The sequence below is a fragment of the Strix uralensis genome, chromosome 5 (genome assembly GCF_047716275.1).
Source record: "Strix uralensis isolate ZFMK-TIS-50842 chromosome 5, bStrUra1, whole genome shotgun sequence".
Taxonomy (NCBI): domain Eukaryota; kingdom Metazoa; phylum Chordata; class Aves; order Strigiformes; family Strigidae; genus Strix; species Strix uralensis.
The window spans coordinates 23,203,430-23,224,472 of NC_133976.1; the positions used below are offsets into that span (position 1 = coordinate 23,203,430).

The window sequence follows — 21,043 nt, forward strand, 5'->3', positions numbered from 1 at the left end:
TAAAACTATGTACATTCATCTCTGCCCAGGGAAAAGCTGTTTGAGGGAACCTGCACCCTCACTGGGTGGAGGACGAACATGGATACCCAGCAAAATCGTGACATAAGGGACATGGGACAAGAGCTGGGTGAGATATTTAGACCACAGCTGCATGATACTGCCTAACTGGAGAGTGTAGGTTTGGATTGGGACTGAGGGAAGTCGTAGGAGGGGAGTGTAAGTAAAGCAGCCAACCCAAGAGACAGACAAAAATTTTAGACTTTAGGACCAAGGGAAAAGGCATATTTCTTTCTTTGTTACTGACAAAGTTGGAAAAACAATTCTGGTGCAACTTAACTATATAAAGGAAAAGGAAACACAGAAGTAAAAGGAAGTGCAAAGGGATGTGAAAGATTATGATACTGTCAACAACAGTCAAGAAGGAAGGAGGTGGAGGTAGTCAGCAAGGAAACAAGACTTCATCCCGCTGAGTTCCCTTTATACGTCCATGTTGCCTGTCTCCATTAGAGTATTTTTGCAAGCATTGCTGAACAGTGATTTAGGCATGTCTTGCACAGTTGGTTCACATCTTAACTTTGCAGATGCAACAACTGTCCCCTGCTAATAACATCAGAAATTTATTTATTGGGAAAACAGGTTCAACTATAACCCAGGAACTGGCAGAATCATTGGACTACTTATGTGTCAGTTCTCACATGGGTACACCAGCAATTTTAGTCTGTAGTTAGTAATCAGCTGTGCCAGAGAATGATGCTACCAAACTGTACTCAATTTTCTGTGTTATAAAATAGGAAGCCTTTTTCATAAGAGGCTTGGGACATGAGCCAGAAATCTCGCTCACTGTCTTCCTATTTATTCAGACTGAGTCATCAGATTTTCCACGTTTCTCCACTCAAAAGGCACGCTGCTTTGGCTAGGTTTAGATGGACACAGGTGGTACCATCTGCTGCAAGGGTTCCTGGTTTTGTTTGGTTTTGTTTTTTCCTTTTACCTCCTGCTCGTAGCACAACAGCTCTTTTTCAGTATCTTACTCTGGAACATCACAAGGAACTGGTCTTTCATGGGCCAGTCAAAATGGACTGCTTGAACTGAAGGAACTAAAATACACATTGCTATCAAGGGTCCTCTGGCAACTGGAGGCTCTTGCAGACTGACCTGAAAAGTACTTAGATGACACAGTGGAGTTGTTCTTTAAAGCTGGCAGAAACCATGAGCACAAACAGAGCAACTGGGTAGGGGGATGCTCACACAAGCTAACTTCAGTCTAACAAGGTTGATCTTCCTGTTTCTCCTCTCTCCACTGGCTTGACAGAGAGGGTCCTGCTGTGGATCACCTTCTGGAGGAGAAATCAATCTTCCCTGAGCTGCTTTTCAGAGGAGACTCCCTCTCCTCTCCATAACTCACAGAAGACAGCAGGGAGATTACTGCCATTAGGCTACATTTAGCTCTTATGCTGTCCCACCCCAATCTGAATGCACTTAACTGCTCCCACCTTTCATATGACACAATTTCTGCCTTTCAAATCAAAATACTCCTTTAGGATGAAAGGACGAAGACCACCATGGATGTGTCATGCAGTTAAGACCATCAGGACAGGTCAATAATCCAGCAGAGACAGGACAACTGTAAACAACCTCCCCATCCTGCAAGCACCCTCTCCCTCATCAGGCAGCTGCAGTTTGTATTTAGGGTGAATATCTCAGATACCATCATTTCAAAAAGAAGATAAACTCAGGCTGATAGGTTGTGTTCAAGTGAAAAATTTTCCAAGTGGATAACGTGCTGCCCCAGCACCGCAGCTGCTGGGGGGATAGGGGCTTCCAAAAGCTGCAAGGAACAACGCATAGCACTCGTCCTGTGGTGCCTAAAGCCGATGCTGCCATAAGTAGAGTAAAAACATATTGAGTGCTTTTTTTTGTTTGTTTGTTTCTAGAGCTAAAAACAGATCATAAACCACATTTCTTTGAGGGAGGCCTTTGTTTGTTTGTTAGAAAGGGCAGGCACTGGGTCAGGGATAGAAGGCTGTACTATCCGGTTCCCAGGCACAGACCTTATTCCCCTGAGCCTTCAGCTATATGTAATGTATGGGGCAGATACTTTTCATATAGGCTTTTATATGCCCATGGAACTTTTGTCAGGCTGTTGAGCTAAAAAGCACAGTGCACTTGATAGGACAGAGAGCGTAAGATAACACTACATACTGCTTTTTTGAGCTTAACTTTGAAAACAGATCTTCACATCCCAGTTCTGGGAAGGCTACGTTACAACACTGAGATCATGTCCATATGGAAACAGGATATAGAATTTATTATTAAAAACTTTATGGTGATATCAAATGACAGCTTAAGACTCTAGACATTGCAGTGTATTTACATCTCTAATTAACTCTGTATCACACTACTACACTCCAATATCTGCCCAATGCTGTATCTTCCCTCACCTTCAGCTCTCCAGCTTACGTCACTCTTGGTCATCTCTGTTCTGCTCTCTCCACCTCCTTGACTCAGAGACACCCGCTCCACTTCTAGCACATGAATTACAGAGTGTTATTACTGACTTCCTTTCTGTCTCCTCCACTTGGCTACCTCAGGCTTAGTATCCTTGTTGTCTTGAAGCCGCTTGACTTAGCTCTACCTTCGATACACTTAGGTCTGATACTGCTCAAACTATTTTTTTTTTTTTGCTTTGGTTTCCAGTCCACCCCACATCTTTTTAACCTCAATTTTATGCACTATGAAGAGACCTTGATCAACCCTGTGCAAAAATTAACAGGATATTAAAATAATAATGGAAGTGTTTAATATTGCCCAATATATCTCAAAAGAACAACTGCTTTCACTCAGACCTTTCATTTTGCTCTTCCTGTAGTTTGCGGGGCAAAAATAAAAAAAAAAAATAAAAAAAAAGGGAGAAACGACACATGCTGGAGTTTTCTGTTCTTAAAATCTAGAAGTCTCAGACCAAAATCTGAATGAAGACCAGCATAACCCAAAACTGAAACCCAATAATTTGGGCTCCATTATCCTTTTGGAATATCCTTCATTTTAGTCTAAGGAGACTAAATACCTTATCTCTTTTTCCAGAGACATTTCTTAACTACAGAATTAAACACACTAACCACAAGGTACTTCTTTCTCTGCTGTCCCTTCTGACCAGCCTAGAAATCCTACCTGCTCTTTCAACAGTATTTCACTGCAAAGATCAAACAGCAAGAATTCTACCCCGTGAACTGTCAACAGGTTGAGACGCAGCATCTCTCAGCGCAAGAATCGAAGCAAGCGAGGATTGGTGAGTAGCACTTTTCCCAGCCTCTTAAGAGCGTAATTTACCAAACCTTACCGTTAATATTGGACAAAATTGTTCCCTGCCTTGTCACTCACATAAGGCAACAGGGCTCCTCTATGACCAGCAAGGTGCTGAGCCAGCACTGAATGCTGGTTCATACTTGTTCAGCTGCCTGGACACTCGGCATAAGGATTTAATCCAATGCAAAGCAACAGAGAAGCAACCCCAATTTCTCAAAAGCTATCTGAGAAACTCTTAAACCTCACTTCCTTGTCTTCCAACACTGTATCTAGCTTAGTAATTTTACAAGGGTAAGGATACCAAGAAATCATATCCATGAGTTTTAAGCCTTCGTAGAAAAAGGTATTCTAGAAAGCTCCTCAGCTGTGATGCAAAAACATGATGCCTGACAGTAAGCTGTAATACAAAGAATTTTACTCTCACACACTTGGGATGGCCAGTGTAACTCATGGTTTTTTTGGTTGCAAATTAACACCATTGTCCTAAACTTATACTATAAAAGCCATGCTACACCATAATTTTAACTGTATTAGATACCTGTGAATGCTAAAATAGCAAACAGGAGAGGCAGACTTTTAGCACAGTAATGGTTGTACTTTTTTTTTTTTTTGTCACGAAAATGAAACTTTACAAATCAGATGTAAAAATGGACTCCAGGTTGTCTTCAGTTTAAACACACCTGTAGTGACCCTGGCTAGTCAATGTGACAAGCTCAACACCACATGCAATTCAGAGAAGATCAGACTGTTCTACATGTTAGGTGAACCAACACACATTAGAGATATCTCCATATATTTATTTTTTATCTCCAACTTGAGTTCCAGGGAGTTAAGGTGATAAATTCAAAATCATAAACAGTACAGTCTATGCCTATGACTTTTCAAATGCCATTTGGCAAATTGTTTCAAAATGAATCCTGTGAGAAGTAACTTCTCTGACAGTACAGGAGGATTACACATGTTGGTGTAGGTGTCTCATCAAATCTGGTAATTTCTCTGTATGCAGTACAGTCAAAGGAAGAAGGTAGATTCTTCCAGAAGGCAATGGAAACTGGGTTTCTTATTCTTACTGTTGGCTAGAGAAGCATCCCAGTTGCTCATGTTAGGAGTCTGATTTGTTAAAGTGAATATCTTCATTTTTTAATCAAATAATATCTTCTTAATTTTGTGCCCTCTGATTAAAAGAAGATTCAGGAATTAGTGAAAAAATCGATGTCTTTACTCTGATACACTCTGCATAGAGACAGTAAAGAAACTCCCTTTAGTAGCTTAGCAGGATCTTTTCAGTCCTTAAAATGACCACATTCAGACTTTCAACAGCTGTCTTATTAGACTTTTCATCAAGCACTTTGCTTTCTCCACATCTGTCAGGACACCAGAGTGGACTTCTCAAAAAGTTGCCACGACAGATCTTTCATTTCGAACTCACACAACTTCAACTAATAAAGGCTGTCTGCAAGCAGGAATCCAATCTCTGACTATTCAGTAAACGCTTACCACTTATATTCTAGCAGAAGGTTAATCATCAAGTAGTTTACAAAACACGTCCTATTTCAAGACCAAAGGTGAACAAGGCCAGAATTGCTGTCCTGAACGCACATTTGTGCATTAATGTGTACACATAGGGAAAGGCTACAGGAGCAACCAATATGCTTTTAGCAAAGTCAGACACCACTCACACTTCCACTTTGATGAGCCTGTGTATTTAATTAGCCCTGTTCAGTTAAAATACATTTATATGTATCTACCTTTGAAGATCACACCATGCTCAAGCTCCCAAACAGATGAGCCTTTATTGTCCAAGGGGCAGACTGTAAAATAAATTCAAACACCCTTTGTGCTTACTGTTACTCTCTTGGCTAGCTTTAAACAGCACTTTTTCAGCATGTGAGGCCGCTGAATTTTTCTCTGAAGCCTCCCCCCTTTCTCTGATAGCAAATGGGGCCAAGGCCAGCCACCGTGACACACTGCTGCCATCCAAGGGGCCTATCTGTGCAACCCAGTGGTCTCCCAGCAATGAAAGATGCTCCCCATGTCACGAGCATCAACTAGTGGAGGTGACAGGAGAGAGACCACCCTTACACAGCAGAACAAAGTTTACTCATAGTTTTCCAGGAATTCAACATAATACTGACACAGACAAATTTTTAAATTATCCAAAATTCAAAATTACCCAAAGCTCACAAGTTCACTTTTCTCTTCACCTTCTTATTCCTTCAAAGCCCTGAAATGATATTCCTATTTCCCTCTGTTCTCAGTTCTCAGATAATCCTCTTTTCTTTTTTTTCTCCTTTGGCTTCTAAGGGCCAGGGAGAAGAAGAGGCATCAAGAGAGGTATACTGGAAAATGAAGCAGACTGCCATCTATGTTTGTGCTGACTGTAAAAACCAGTATAAACACAGATCAATTAGACTAGTTTGCATTCACCAGCAGTTTTCAAAGTACTGAAGTAGCTCAGTCATTTCAAAATACCAATAAGTATTTAGCTGACAGGAATTATTAGGAATCTCATGTTACTCTGGCGATGAGCAGACTTACAGGTCACTTTGCACTCACCATAAAATATTCTACAGCTGCTGCTTTGGCTTAAAACAATTCCAGCAACACCAATCAGCCCCCCTTCACAACACACAGCTGTAACTACTAACTGAAGAACACAAAAATTCACCAAAATTGTCCTACGACCATTACTGTTCAATCAAGGTAAATTGTGCAACATCCAAGGACATTGCTTCAGAGCCTCCCACCTCAAAAAAGAAAATCAGTATCTGCTATATTACATTCACCCTTTCATCTTCATGTCGTTGAAGGCATTCCACAGGCAGTTTTATTTCTGAGAGCACTGATTTTCGATCGATCTGCACTGGCCTGGATTTGAAATAGGATACTACATGAAATTGGATCCTGGGAGCCTCAAAACATGCCCAGGCTTGCACAGGAGGTTAAACAAAAAGAAGGAGGGTTTTTTTAAACACAGGGTGCTAGTAAAACTGATTTTAAAGTGCCCTCCATTTCTCTCGACTGGAAGTAAAATATTACCTCTATAAAGTCTTTTATATCAAGCTCTTGAAATTCTTTATTATTTACACAATGCCATTGGTGCACACCTCGCCTTAGAAATATGCATTTTAATAGTCAACTAAAGCGATCCAAACCACCAAGGTAATTAAGACTGCTTTAAAATTGGCTTCACTACCTTTCCCCATACATCTGCCAAGCTATGGCCCAGTACTGCAGTCTCTTCATCACGTAGTCAGTGGGAGTACTTGCACAGGAATTTGAAGGTTTACTTCCTAAATCACAAAATGCAGCCTGCATTATTGGAAAAAGGAGCAGGCATGACAGTGGGAGTGCGAAAAAGGAGAGGAAAAAATGCTAAGTGTAGGAAGTTAAAAAGGAAAAAGTTCATTAAATAGGGAATGAGGCACGGATGAGAGAGAGTAAGTGACATAAGGAGACAGCAGCAAAGGATGGTGTGAAAAACAAGAGGAAAAGCATAAAAGGATGGAGAATTTATCCTGAACACTGTAGGGCTTTAAACGCATTTGCAACAGAGAAGAAGGTGCAGGAGGAACAGTTAGAGATAGTAAACTGGAGTGGAGAGCTGAGAGATTTATTTTAAATTTTTATTTAAAAAGTAACAATCACCCAAGGTTCACTTTTTACTCCTTTTTCATCCCCCACTGGGATGCCAATTCTTTCGGAGCAGAGTATGAGACGCTGTCAGGACTCCTGGTGTGGCAAGCCAGGCAAACCTCGCCAGAGCCCTGATGGAAGGATCAGTGAAGTTTCGGGTGTCTCCTTTGATTGTGACTGATTTTTCCCAGGATAGCCCATTGCACTGCAAATTTTCTTTCTTTTGTTTGTTTCCAAAAGTGCAAAAAGGAATCATTGCAAAGGCCAGTTTGAAGCTTGAGTGAAATTTCATCTTCCCCACTGAGAAATGTGTAAAAATCAGAACCTTCTTATTAATACAACAGTTCAGAAAGCATCACAGCAATCCAAGTTTAAACAACAGGGATGTCTCATTTGTCCATCAAAATCAAGGAACACGGCAACTCTGACTAATTATCAGCAATGTAAGAACACTGCCCTCCTTCTAAATCAGGCAGAAGGGCTCTTCTCGTCTTCAGTCCCTCTCAGGGAATCAGCCTGATCCCCCCCCAACTTGTCCTTGCTTCCTCCGTGAGCTGTCTTCCTAATCTGGAATCCTTCAGTGCTGGGAACTGGACCCCCTGCCTTGATTCCCATCATCAGTACCAATTTATGTTAGCAAGCCAGGCCAGCTGGCTGCCTGCACACCCAAAGAGACCATACACTCTGATACTATGCGCTTTTTAAAAAAAAGAAAACCAAGCCCGAAAAAGTGTAGCCGTTTGCAGAGCTTTGCCTGTCAGGTTAAAACTTGCTCCCTGCCCTGTAAACTTAACCTACCTGCTGCTGCTGAGCACAGATACTTCCCTGGGTGTAGCTGCTCTTCTGGTGGGTGAACCCTTCTTCTGCAAATAATTCAAAACTATTTCTACGCTGGGGGAAAGGTGCAGACTTACTGTTTCTACTTCACTAGGAAAGACACATATGTTGGGTTTTTTCAAAAAAAAAGCAAAACCATTTCAAACTGCGATAGGAGCAGGGCTTGGGCTGATACTGCCCTATCTTGCAGAGCAAGTCACAACGGGTTCTGTAATCACGGGCTCTGCAAACATTGATTTTACCCCCCCACCCCATGGGACCTTAACTTGCCCAGTGCTCCCAAGCAGAGGACGCCTGTGTTTGCAGCTGCTGCTATCGACAGAAAATGGCTGGGCAAAAGCCCAGATGATCCAATGGTCCAACCAACTTCAGTCCTTCCCTGTTGAGCAATCTGCTCTTTTTTTGGGGTTTTTTTTGGGTTTTTTTTTGTTTTTTTTCCACGAAACCTCTTTCTTTCATGTTTACACAGGGCACGAGCTATGGGAAAAAGTGCTTGTTGTTCAGTTCAAGCACTTTTTTTTCCGCCAGCGGAGGAAACAGTCTTTGGATCCACACGAAGGGAAAGGCAATATTTATAAAGGAAGTTCCCACACTTCCTCTTCAAACAAATCACTCCTGGCTGGTTTTGCAATTACAGCCCTACCGTAAGGACGAGGGGGTGGTGGTGGTGGTGCATCCAGTACATTATTTCCTTTTAAAGTCACTTGCCTCTGAAAAGGCAGCTTCCAGAGAGGAAAGAGTTAAGCACTCGGGAAAAACTGTCAAGTTTTCAGTAACTAATTTACTCTTCCTGTAGGCCTGGAGGAAATCCTCAGCAGCCACGATTATTCCTTGCTGTTTCAATACTACTCTTTGTGGATTTTAATGGCCAAGCAATGTGATCCAAACCGCAGATGTAATTAAAGCCGCCAAAACTGGCCCCACGAAAGTCTGGGAAGCGCCCTGTGCCTTGTCTGGGGGCGACTGCCACAGCGCAGACGCCTTGGCCTCATCCTCATCCTCGCTGCAGCATGCCATGTTGCTGCCGACTGGACGGACCCTGCTTGCTGGGAGGGCAGAAGGGATTTTAAAGGATGGAGATGTGTGGCAGGAGATAGACAGAGAGCCACCAGCTCCCTGCAGCCGGTGTGGGCAGCTGCCTGTGCTACCGGTGACCTGTGCAAGCCAGTGTAGGACCTCTGTGGAGGGAGGGGATGCTGCTCCCGTCTGGAGGAGCGTTTGCTCTCGCCTGTTTCCATCCCATGCCCTGCTCCCTGGGTTATAAAGCTCTGGCACAGCAAGCCCACTTGTCTGTAACGCAGCAGTGCTAAAAACCTCTCTCATCCATGGAAAAACTGTATTTGACAAGCAGCACTTCCCTCTACATACAGCAGTTAAAGGCTGCAACACTAGCACAGGAAGCAGAGACTTTTCTGACAATTCATGGTACATCAGCTTCCTATTTGAACCAACATACCCTAATTTCTTATGTGGTGAGTCAAACCACTAGCCTGCCTGAAAGGTCATTAGTCCCCTGGTACTGAAAACTCTGTTAGATCCATACCCAGCAAAGGAAAAATAAAGTTTTCGCAAAATTCCTATCTAAACTGTGGGAGGATGGAAAATAACATCTACATACCTTGCTGAAAATAGTTCTTGAGATAAAGATGTGATTACTTTGGCACTAACTTCTCCCTCCTCCTTCCATCCCCTCCTCAGCCACGCTGAGGTGTGAAAGACTTAGGAAACTCCCTGTCCCTACTCCATGGGTTTTTTTTGTGTCTAATTTAAGACATGATTAGATTAGATTAGAACACAATTGGATTTGGACTTGATTAATCTTTCATCCAAAGAAAATCCCGCACCTTTGAGTTACTAATTTCATTTGATAACAGCTGCAGAAAACTAACTCCATATTTTTGAAGCTAAATCATTGCCAAATTCTGTTTTCAAGCACCAGCTGCCCAGAATAAGGCTAAAGAACTTCCCAAAACAATTATATTTAAATTATTAATTAAAACCACTTGGAATATTATGATTAAAATCAATTAGTTTATGCAAAGAGATCTACAAACCCGAAACATAGTTTCAGCGAAAGAAATTCATCGGCTGATGAATAATTAATACAGCTCTTCATTTGTTTCACCTCATGCGCCAAGTAGCACAAAAGAAAAGTCATTAATACGAGTGGATCGCAGAGCTAACAGAGATCATTACACATTTATAATCACTAAACTGTTTAAGTGGAAAGTGTGAAGGGCAAAAAACCCCCTGCAATACTAGGTTCAGAACAAACTGAAACCCACAGTTTTGTCCATCTGGATGAAACAACAGAGGAAAGAAAAGAAAACCAGAGCTGCCTCTTTCTGGCATTTGCAGCCCAGAAAGCCAACCGTATCCTGGGCTGCATCAAAAGAAGTGTGACCAGCACATGAAGGGAGGTGATTGTCTCCCTCTACTCTGCTCTCATGAGACCCCACCTGGAGTACTGTGTTCAGCTCTGGGGCTCCCAACATAACAAAGACATGGACCTGGCTTGAGCAGGTCCAGAGGAGTCCATGAAGATGATCAGGGGGCTGGAGCACCTCCCCTATGAGGACAGGCTGAGAGAGTTGGGGTTGTTCAGCCTGGAGAAGAAAAGGCTCTGGGAAGACCTTATAGCGGCCTACTGGAAAGCTGGAAGGGGACTTTTTACAAGGGCATGTAGTGATAAGACGAGGCATAATGTCTTTAAACTGAAAGAGGGTAGATTTAGATTAGGTGTAAGGAAGAAGTTCTTCACTGTGAGGTTGGTGAGACATTGGAACAGGTTCCCCAGAGAAGTTGTGGCTGCCCCCTCCCTGGCAGTGTTCAAGGCCAGATTGGACGGGGCTTTGAGCAACCTGATCTAGTGGAAGGTGTCCCTGCCCATGGCAGGGGGGTTGGAACTAGATGATCTTTAAGGTCCCTTCCAAATCAATCCATTCTATGACTGGCTTGTTTGCTGTAGGTAAGCAGCAAGATCTGTCATCAGTTTTAAGAAGTGAGGTGCTTCTCTGAAAACTCTGTCTTCAAACTGGCAAGTAAGATTCACGAAAGCAGCTGGCCTGACTGCCCTCCCATTTCTGAAAGCAAAACACCACAGCTTGGCCAACTACCTCCACACGCTTACCATGAAGACATGTGCTTTTATATCCATGCAGACATCTTTTCCTCTCAGTCACCGACAGAAGCATTTTTCTAGTCTGACATGCTACAGGTCCCTTGGCAAAGCATGTTTCTTCTTTAAAAAACAGTGGGGTTTGGTAAACAATGTGCAGATTTCCTGGGGATTACCAGAACTACATACTTCTTGTTAAACAGTGCTCCAGTGACATAAGATGATGTCAATGGAAGAACAGCATAAATCATTCACTGCTGCACAACTAAAAACTTAGCATATGTTAATTTATAACATTCCTTAACTCAATTATTTTTGTTGGAGTGGGTGGGAATCAGTGGGGTAAAACACAAGCAAACAGTCATTGTCATGTCGCTAGTTTGATGCTACTCTGCTTTCATCCTGCTTAACCACTTCTCTCCAGCTAAACCTTTACATCATTTCAAAGAAAAAGTTGGATTTGTACATGTTTGTTTTTATTTTCAAAAGGACTCAGATAGCTCTCCAAAGAAACACCAGAGATTAAAAAAGTACCTGTGGTCAGAGAACATTCATTGGCTTTTAAGTGTTGAATTACAGTAGAGAAGTTAAGAAATGAGGTAGGTGTTTTATCAAAGAGCTTCCTGCATGCTCTGTTACCCACTCCTCCGGGTGAGGCAACAACAGGGATATTTTCACAGTGTGAAAACAACAACTTTGCAACGCATTTCTGCTCTATATGTGAGGCTCACCTGTGTCCCTCAATACGCAACATACCTTCTCCTTCCCTCATTACATTACTCTTGCTGCTCTTTCTTTTTTGTGCTTTTCCCCATAACCTTCTTTATGTTCCGTCTGCTGAATGCAGAGTGCAGCCAGTAACATAAGACTTGAACTTTCTACCTCCTGACATCAGCGAACTCAAAAAACTAGACAAAACAAGCTGTCCCATTTCTAGACATTGTCTGTGCATTGATCTCAGAATCTAAGCCCTTTCTAAGGTCACGAATGATAAACGATGCAACTTCATCCATGATAAATGATGCAACATGGATAAAGTACAGCTATGAAACTCATCTTCAGTTCTGAGGGCAACTGTGACTCTGCACAGAGTCCCAGAAGACGACTACCATTTGCCTAGTATTGTTTTATGGCTAATCACCCCTGGCCTTGTCTAATACTAAAGCAGTTATGTGGCTTACAGAAGTGGTTTGATGCTGCTAACCTGGGAGTATCTGCCGCACGCCACAGGCCACAGTGTGGACAGCCTTATAGAAAGAGGGCTCCAGGTCACACGTGGCATGAGCAGCCAGACCCATCCTGCTCTGATGTACCCTGATGTACCCATCCTGCTGAGTATGACAGCAAGGTAGGGTGGCTGGTTCCCAACAGCAGTCACTCACCCGCAGCTGAGAACAGGTTTATCTTTCACACCATTTAAAAATGGGAAATCACATTCATACAGGTCCAGCCTCCCAGGCTAGCTTCATTTGTTTCATTGAGAATGTGAAATACAGAGTCTTGACAGACATGCTATTTGCAGGGCTGGGATAAAATTCTGATCTCTTTGCCAATAAGAGATAAAATCCTGAGATGCACATGGTTTCACTCCCTGGATCTTCACACTCCTCTCCTTACATAAAGGGAACATCATTGTTTCACAGGAATACACTTTGCAGGGTGGGAAGTGCCTCTTAGGGTACTGGAAATGAAGGATTTTCCATCCTGGGAATGACTTGCCTGCCTTATAGAACCTCTGCTTGCTGGGCTACAACAGACTTTTGCGGTCTTCCCATTCTATGCCTTCCACCAACAGGCACTGCCACCAACCCATTAGCACATACTTCTCATATCTTTTGAACAGATGGAAGTTTTGGGATAAATTATACCTGGTTTCACAGTCAGCCCTATCCCAGGCACAGTGTTATCACCACAGACAAAAAAAGCCCACAGATCTGCTTCATATGCCCATAAAGGTTTCCTCTCCCTTTGCACTGAAGAAGTACTTAATGGGCAACACCGTGGCTTAAATATTCCTCAAACAAGGCAGACTTTTTAAAAAGCAGCACTAGCTCACTCTACTTTAAGGGCAAAACAATCTTTTCACTGAGAAATGCTCTCTACTCTGCTGTGTGGGCCTCAGTGGCTGCAGAACTGCATGTAGGAAGTGTGAACTAAAAGTGATGCCAGAAAGGCAATGCTGTGGTCTTACTGACATGAAACCTATTACTTTTGTAGCCTATGCTGAAAAAGCGCTTGACATATTATGGTCTGGAACATGCTTGTATAGCCTATGGTCATAAACTGGCCAATTTTGATTGCTGGGTGTAGGCAGTAACCAAGTAACTAGAAACAAGTAGTTTTGCCTCTAATTACCGAGTGTTATAGTGCAACGAGATCCTGGGTCAATGTGACGGTTTTTCCCCCTCTGTAAAGAAGTTGCAGTTTTTCTCAGTATTTCCTCTCTGTAGAAATAGCGTGCTAAGACACTGCTCATGATATAGCCTTGCACTGTTGGACACACACCAGCACCCCATGGCAAAGCTGTCTCTAATTGGCACGCCTATCTGTCGATCTCACCTCTGAACTCACAGAACAAAAGAAAGCATTAATCCACATCTTCAAGAATTCAATAGTCATTTAAGCAGAAGGTCAGGTACCTAATGGGCTGTCAAGTTCAGGCTGTCTATCCGCCCATCTTCCTGGCTGCCCAAGTTCCCAGGCCTTGACTGACTGTCCTCAGCAGCTGTGTACTTTGTCTTCCTGCCAAAGCACTATGAAGGCCTGAGCATAGGCGACTGCTTTGCAAATTTTAGTTGGGATGAGATATTCTGGATGCTATTTGTCCTGTATCACTGGCACACTTTAATAGAACATAAATATACTTTCAGATGTCTGCATCGTGCTTTTTGATCCAAATCTTACTATGATTGCAGTAGTTTTAGAATACCTCATAGCAAGGATAATTGTGTGTGAACGCCACGTGGCGCAGATAAAGGTAGCGTGCATGGTTGTACACATTTCCCAGATCTTTTTCATTGCCACAGGTTACAGAGTGAGCTTGAAAACTACAGCCTGGAATGCAGAAACATTGCTACACCTCCCAGAAATTTCCAGGAGGTACACAATGAGGGAGCCCTTTCCAGATTCGTTGGGACATAGCCTGATGTGCATATTTGCTTTTGAACAGTCTTGTAAAACCAAAACATTTTTTTCCAAACAAATCACAGGTCACATAAGCTTCCCAAGGGATATACTGGTTACAGATGTTTTTGTGTAATAAAATATTCCACTCAACTGCAGTATTTCTAACTGATAATGCTAAAACTAAATTACCCTTGTCTAATGGTTATGTCCCAAATGTGCTCCTTACCATGGTAAACACTGGCTCATTTATTACTGTTTAGCCAACATAATATTTAATTTTTTATAAGAGCATGCCACAAAAACAATGTATTTCAAGTTTGCAAGAACTGCAACATGTTTGAACTTTTCAAAAATATATACTTAAAATTCATTTTTCACATATTTGTAGAATAAACTATACCGCTGTTTCACCATTATCACATCAATTTGCACTTAAAATTTATCTCATTTTTTAAACATGAGTAATTTTAATAATTTTCCAATATTTCACTCTTGAACTTGGAATTATTAAACAAAAAAATCACTCCTTGATTGTCTGAATGGTCCAGGGCTAATAACAAAACATTTAATTTGATTTCCTCCTGGCAGAGTTGTTAGGAAGGGAAAGGTCATTGTGATGGTATCTCAAAAATTATCGAGTAGTTCAAAATAAAAACAACAAAAAAACGAAATGGGGGAGAAAGAGATGATTGTCTATTTTCAAAATATAATATAGCACTAACAAGGACGGCTATGACAATGGAAAAAAAAAATTGAAAAAGGAAACTTGACTAGTATTCTACCGTAACAAGGAACCTCCCTCAAACCAGGGAAGCTTGTGCTGTTGTACTGTAGAGTCTCTATGAAAACTATCACCTCAGCAATTTTACTTAAAAGATTAGAGCACCAGGCTCAAGACATCCATTCCACTTCGCCCTCTGTATTGGACCATCAAGATCTCCCTGCCTGGATTTCAAATACCACCATCAAGGACAATGGTACAAAGTGGCTCTTGATGTGATATCACTTTCTATGTTGCCGCTTCAAGGATAAAGTCAACACATTCATTATGTTTTAGAAAGACTGGAAACACAGCAGGGGCACAGCGTTCTCTGAGGAGGGAGACGTAAGCTACTTTAGCACAACAGGCATTGTATCAAAAGTAGAATGTGACCATTTTTAAGAAAATGTGGAAGTTAGTAACACTTGGAAGTAGGATATTTAGCCTAGACCAAAAAAAGCACTCTTCTCCCAAGTCTACAATGCCATGATCCAGATATTCACTACCTTAATGCTAATGTTCAGTGTTTAGTAACATATTGCATCCTTTCTGAGCTAACTGTAATCACCAACCTTGATAAGCAATTTCTGCAGTTATCAAATTCAAATGTATGCTTGTGCTTGTTGAAGTAAGACAACATCACTTTGCATTGCTGCAATGGTCAGAAGCAAGCTTTAAAGACTTGCTATGGAGGAAAAAAATGGGGAGAATTTCCCCCCACCCCCCAACTCAGCTGAAAGGATAATTCAATCTCCAGCAAATCACTTGGGGAAAAATGTCATTCAGATCGATGGAGATGCTTCCTAAACATAACAGGGCTGAACCTGACCTAAATGGCTATGGAGTGTTTGGAAGAACTGGACTTTGCTTGGTTCCAAGCAATGCACTGAGAAAGCTTTACCCAGCGGACATTTTTACCATAGTCCTGCTAGTCTGCCTGTCACTCTACCTCTCATCGTCATATTTGATTAGCTGTATATTTATTCCAGGCTGATGTGGTAATTAAGATTGTCAGCATGTATAGGAGGCAATAATGGTTCTCCGATGGCTCTGGCATTTGGAAGGGAGGTCATGCAGCAGATGAAACGCTAAGCAACAGCCATGCTCTCATGGCTCAAGATAACACCCAGGACAGGAACAAAGCACTGCATTGTGCCCAGTCACTCTCTTTCTGAAAAAAGTACAATTCAGTTTTTCTAAGCAGATGCTCTCACATAGAAAACAGAAGCCCAATCTGCTGATACTTGAAATTTTTAAACTGCTTTAGCAGTTTTTAGGGTGGTATGACTAAGCAGCAGTAAGAGCAGTGGTTGCTGTGCATCAGTGACTTGAAAACACACAAGTCTTGCAAATTTGAATGCTCCTTTCCTCTTCCCTTAAACAGACTCTAGCATGGTAACCACCAGCAGCAACATGCAGACGTAACTCCTTTGAGATCTGGCATACTGGGAAAAGCACTAGCTTTCTGGAATCAAAATCACCTGGACTCAGCAACAGACCTGAACTGCCAGCACTGCCCCTGGGAGCTGTGTTCCTGCCGGCTGGCAGGACGCTGCCCATCGAGCACCGGCTGCCACAGAGCCTTCCACAACTTTCCATTTTCCCTTGTTATTTTTGCTGGCTGCCACAAAAAACCTCAGCTAGGTGACATTACTCCCTGGGCAGCAAGTCCCTATTTATTTTAGTGCATGCATAATGTGGGTAGTAGCAAAAAGCACAACTACAACCACCTTGAAGCTCATCTGTGGGAGGGGGTATAAGCAAAACAAAACTTGAGAGATTCTGTGAGTCCTGACACACATATGAATGTACAGCTTGCAGGGTGATAGATTATTATTTTGAATTCATTTTTGGTATGTTTTGCAATATCCTTTGTCTTGCCCTGGTTGCTTAAGGATAGCACCCAGAAAGCATAGCTAACTAAGATGCCCAACAGTGTCATTTGTCTGTTGCTCATCTGCCTCCCTTCCCCAGTGCCTTTATCTATGTAGTCAATATCATATCCAAAAGTGCACACTGGCTTCTCTGAATGTTTTACTTTTCAAATAAACAAATGCCTAATTAACTCACTCTTTATTTTAAACCATCATATGCAGCAAAATGCTCCAATTAAAAATGGAATGTCTACTGATTTAAGCCCAAAGGTTCTGTTAAGGCAAGTTTTACAAATCCTAAAAATAGAAATGCATTCATAATTTTCTCCTCAGTTTAATTAGGTGGGGTTTTTTTTTGGCTGGAATTTAAATATCCCTCTGCAGTATCTTTAACTGCATTGCAGTAGTAGGAACCCCACACACAACACAAGAACCGTAAGACGAAAGATGATTTGCCTCTTTAGTTCTTCCACTCAGAGAGGAGTGTAAAGTGGAGGCGTGCATCCCACAAAACAGAGGTGTTGCAATTAAATAGGAGGAACTTCAGAAAGATGGGACTCCCAGAGCCAAATGAAACTCTTGGTTGATTTGTGTATAGAGAGATCTTGGTCCTTCTCTAACCTATAGTCTTAAATGACGTGGAAGAAAATAGCATTGTGGCAGTCAAGGTGAAGGTGATGTAACTAATGGTATAGCAGCCAGACTAAGGGCAAGTCAGTTCGGAGTGAGCTGAAAAATACACTCTAAAGGCGTTTTGGAATGACATTACTTATAGCAGTCACGGAATGCAAGGTCATGCTTCTTCAAATACAGGTTAAACTTGTAAGGTGGTGAACTAATCTGGAAATCAGCGACCTGAAGACTGACTTCAGAGCCATGGTGAGCTACAACTAAAACTCTGGCAGTGAGGCAGGGGATAAGATGATTAATGAGATCTTTCAATACATGAGCTAGGGGAAGACACAAAGCAGAAAATATTGTAGCACTTCAGAGGAGCATTATTAGGAACAGACGAAGTTGAGGTTATCCAGGGCAACGGGGCAGTAAGCAAAACAATGCTAAGTGGTCATCATGGGCCTGCTGCCTGCTTTGCCTACACAGGAGCCGAACTTCCTCCTGTTATTGCTGCCAAAAGTGGTGATGGGAGATGATGTGGGAGCCAGCTCCTCCCAGCCCCAACCACACCCTCTCTCTTCCTTCTCTTTTCCACAGCTGGGGTCGCAAGCCCAGATCTTAGGGTGAACTTATTCTACCCTCAGCCCTAGAGCGGCAAAAATTCAGTTTCTCTTACATTGCTGAGATGCCTGGGACTGGTTCTGGCACTTCATACAGCATTACTGAAATGATTACAAGCATACATGGCCACGTCTGGCATCCATACTGCACAAAAGATGTTGACAAATTGGAAAGGATTCAGGATGGAGCTGCAAGAAGGATTCCGAGTCAGGAAAAGATGCCCTAAAGCAAGAGCCAGAAGTAATTCAGCCGATTTATTTTCACAAAGAGAAGGTTCAGAATGGCTTGATCACAGTCCATAAATACTTACATTAGTGAGAGACATTTAATAGAGGGCATAACAAGATACAGAGCTGAAAAATGGAACTTTGAGGCAAAATTCAGGCTAAAAATAAGGGGAAAGTGTTAGAAATGAATGCAATTAAGTCACTGGAACCTTTTACATTTGCACACAGTAAATCTGCCGTCACCTGAAGTCTTCAAAAAAAATTGAGATTGGATGTCTTTTTAAAACGATATTATCTAGCTCATGCAGAACTTGTAGGCTGAGTGAAGTGGTGAATTTGTACAAGTGTATAATACTATAGCTGAGCAACCTAGATGATCATAACATTATAAAACCCATGAGCATATATTTATTTCTTGAGTAGGCCTAAAAAATCCAATTTTTCCTGTATCTGCTTTAAATGAACACACCAGCTTTGCTGAACCCAATCTGAACTTCTAACTTGAGCCTTCTGCTGTAGAAGTGATACACGTCCACTTTCCTTCTCTTTAGACACTGTGAAGAAGCAAGCCAAATACCTGAGACTGAGCACAAGTGAACACAGTGAATTTGAAGACAAGAAGACATCTGTAAACTTTCAAGTAGCTTTCCCAATCCAGGAGCCTGAAAGCACTGTGTGCTTTCCAGGGACATTTCCAAGCAACCTTGGATCATTCCAGTATGTGGGATTAGATGGAGGGCAGGGGCTTACCAGCTAGACCTCCTAGACCCTGGCCAACCCAGTTATGCTAAGCAAGACAGTACAGGAGGTATCTTGGCATTTAAACACTTGTTGGCCACTGAACAGGTAAACAGTTCCACCATGAGTGTGCACAGAACTGGGCAAAGCAGGATAGCCTGGATATATCCAGGTTTAAACTAGTTAAATCCTATACCTTTCAAATACACTGCAAAATTACCACACACTTTAGTTTAATAAAGGTAGTAATAGCTCAGGAGTGATATTATGTGATGGCAGCATTTCCTAGCAGTCCATGAGCTTTAGGAATGAAGCCTTTATGTGGACAGGAGACAGACTCAAAAAAGGCACGTGCTCCCCTCTGGTTCAGCTCTTCTGCTGAATTGTTTTCAAATCCATAGTCCTTTCTTCTTTCTACCACCATAAGAGGCATTTACTGTTCTTATGATCTCAGGATGGAAAAATATTAATCAGAAACAGCAGCAACAATTTCTTTTTCTTCTCAAATCTGTGTGGCATTAAGTATAATTACATAAATAACTGGAATGGCAGAAACAGACAATTGCTGGCTTTGTATGGGTATTGAAAAAGATTATACTGTTTTTATCATGTCTCTCAAATAATGGGTATCTTCCAAGTCTACTGTCAAGGAGACTGCTTGCTGCTTTAATGCTGATATGAAAATAATCTTGTAAAAGTACTGAGAGAGGGTCTTTCCACATATTTTCTGCCAGGAAAGATTACTTAAATAAACCATTTAACCTGCTATTGACCTAAAACCTAGTTACATAAATGTTTTTAAAATTACTTATCCATCTTGAGTGGATAAAAGTAATCTAGTGAAGTCAAGGATAACATAGGAAGTCCCTTAATGATGGCTGCATTCTCTGCAGCCTCTATTAGCATACGATTTTTCTGCTGGCAAAGCAGATACAAATGAACTGCAAGAACACAGGCATGGGATAGCTCTTCCTCTTCTTAAAGGACTGGGAAGAGACATATACACATAAAAGAAGAGTGAAAACTTGCAAACAGCTCTTACAAGGGGAACCTCAACTACTTTTCCCCCAGTTTTTCCCTTATAAACATTGCTGTAACTTCTTTTTAAAACCAACAGTGAAAATTACAGCAGCCATATGGAAGTTGAATATGGAGGATGTGTCTACCAATACCTGAGCTAATGTCATCCCAAAGTCAATAAAAACAAGTGAATAAAACACTTGATGCAGATTGATGCACAAATGCTCAAAACCAACTGAGACAAATTATATCCAACTCTGTGGATGCACTAGAGATATAAAGCATTACAGGCATCCCACTGCAGTGTGGGCAAAGAGGACAGCATGTTTATCAAGCCTAACAAAGGCTATCCCAGGAAGGCAGGCAGCAGCTTCATCTACCAGAAGTCCCTGATCTTTAACATCCTGGGTTTGTTGGCAGTGCGAGCGACAGCTCTGCTCAGTGGTGTGTAATGAGAAGAGCCTCCCGGGCGTCTCGACTCTCCTCCCCTGCAATCAGGGCAGTGATGCCAGATGCAAGTTTGGAAGTCTTCAGCATTTTGTCTGACAGCATAAATGTTACGTTTTTTCATGAACTGAACCAGTCATCTGTGCCGCTGCATGCTTTCACCACCTGCTTATATTGGGCACACAGGATGGGACACTTGCATTTCAGTGACTGGGGCTGACATGTCTGTAAAGCTTTAGCTCCTATAGTATTATCCAAACCTTTGGGGGTTTTTTGCCAAACAGATCACCCTTTCAGTGTTCCCCTCCCTCACTTTAAGGAAATGGCACCTTTTCTACAGACCCAAACAATAGCCATGTTCGTCCACAGCAGCATGCTGGAAATGGTCAGGATGCTGTTAACAGTGTCCATGTAACTCCAAAAGGCTGCAGCTGCTGCAGGAGGTGTTTCCTGGCCATATACCTGCCCAGATGCTGCAGCACTGAAGACTGAGGCCTGGTACCATTTTTTCCACACATGCAGATAATTTTCCCTTCTACTTCCCTTGGGATGGTTGTAATTTTTTAAAAAACCCTCATTAATAAATTCATAATCTCACCAGCCACATACATTTCCGCCTCCTGAAGTGTTAAGAGAAGAATCAAACCAGCTCCTGATACTTCTGTCAATAAAGAGCACACTCAGGATCAAAGGAATAAAAATGCTAATTATGGTGCAC

The 21,043-nt window shown here is 42.0% G+C and overlaps 1 protein-coding gene across 2 annotated transcripts in view; it reads right to left on the reverse strand.

The window, feature by feature from the left end:
- Positions 1-21,043, reverse strand: part of PLXNB2 (plexin B2) — a 262,562-nt gene that overhangs the window by 119,933 nt on the left and 121,586 nt on the right. The window lies entirely within an intron of this gene.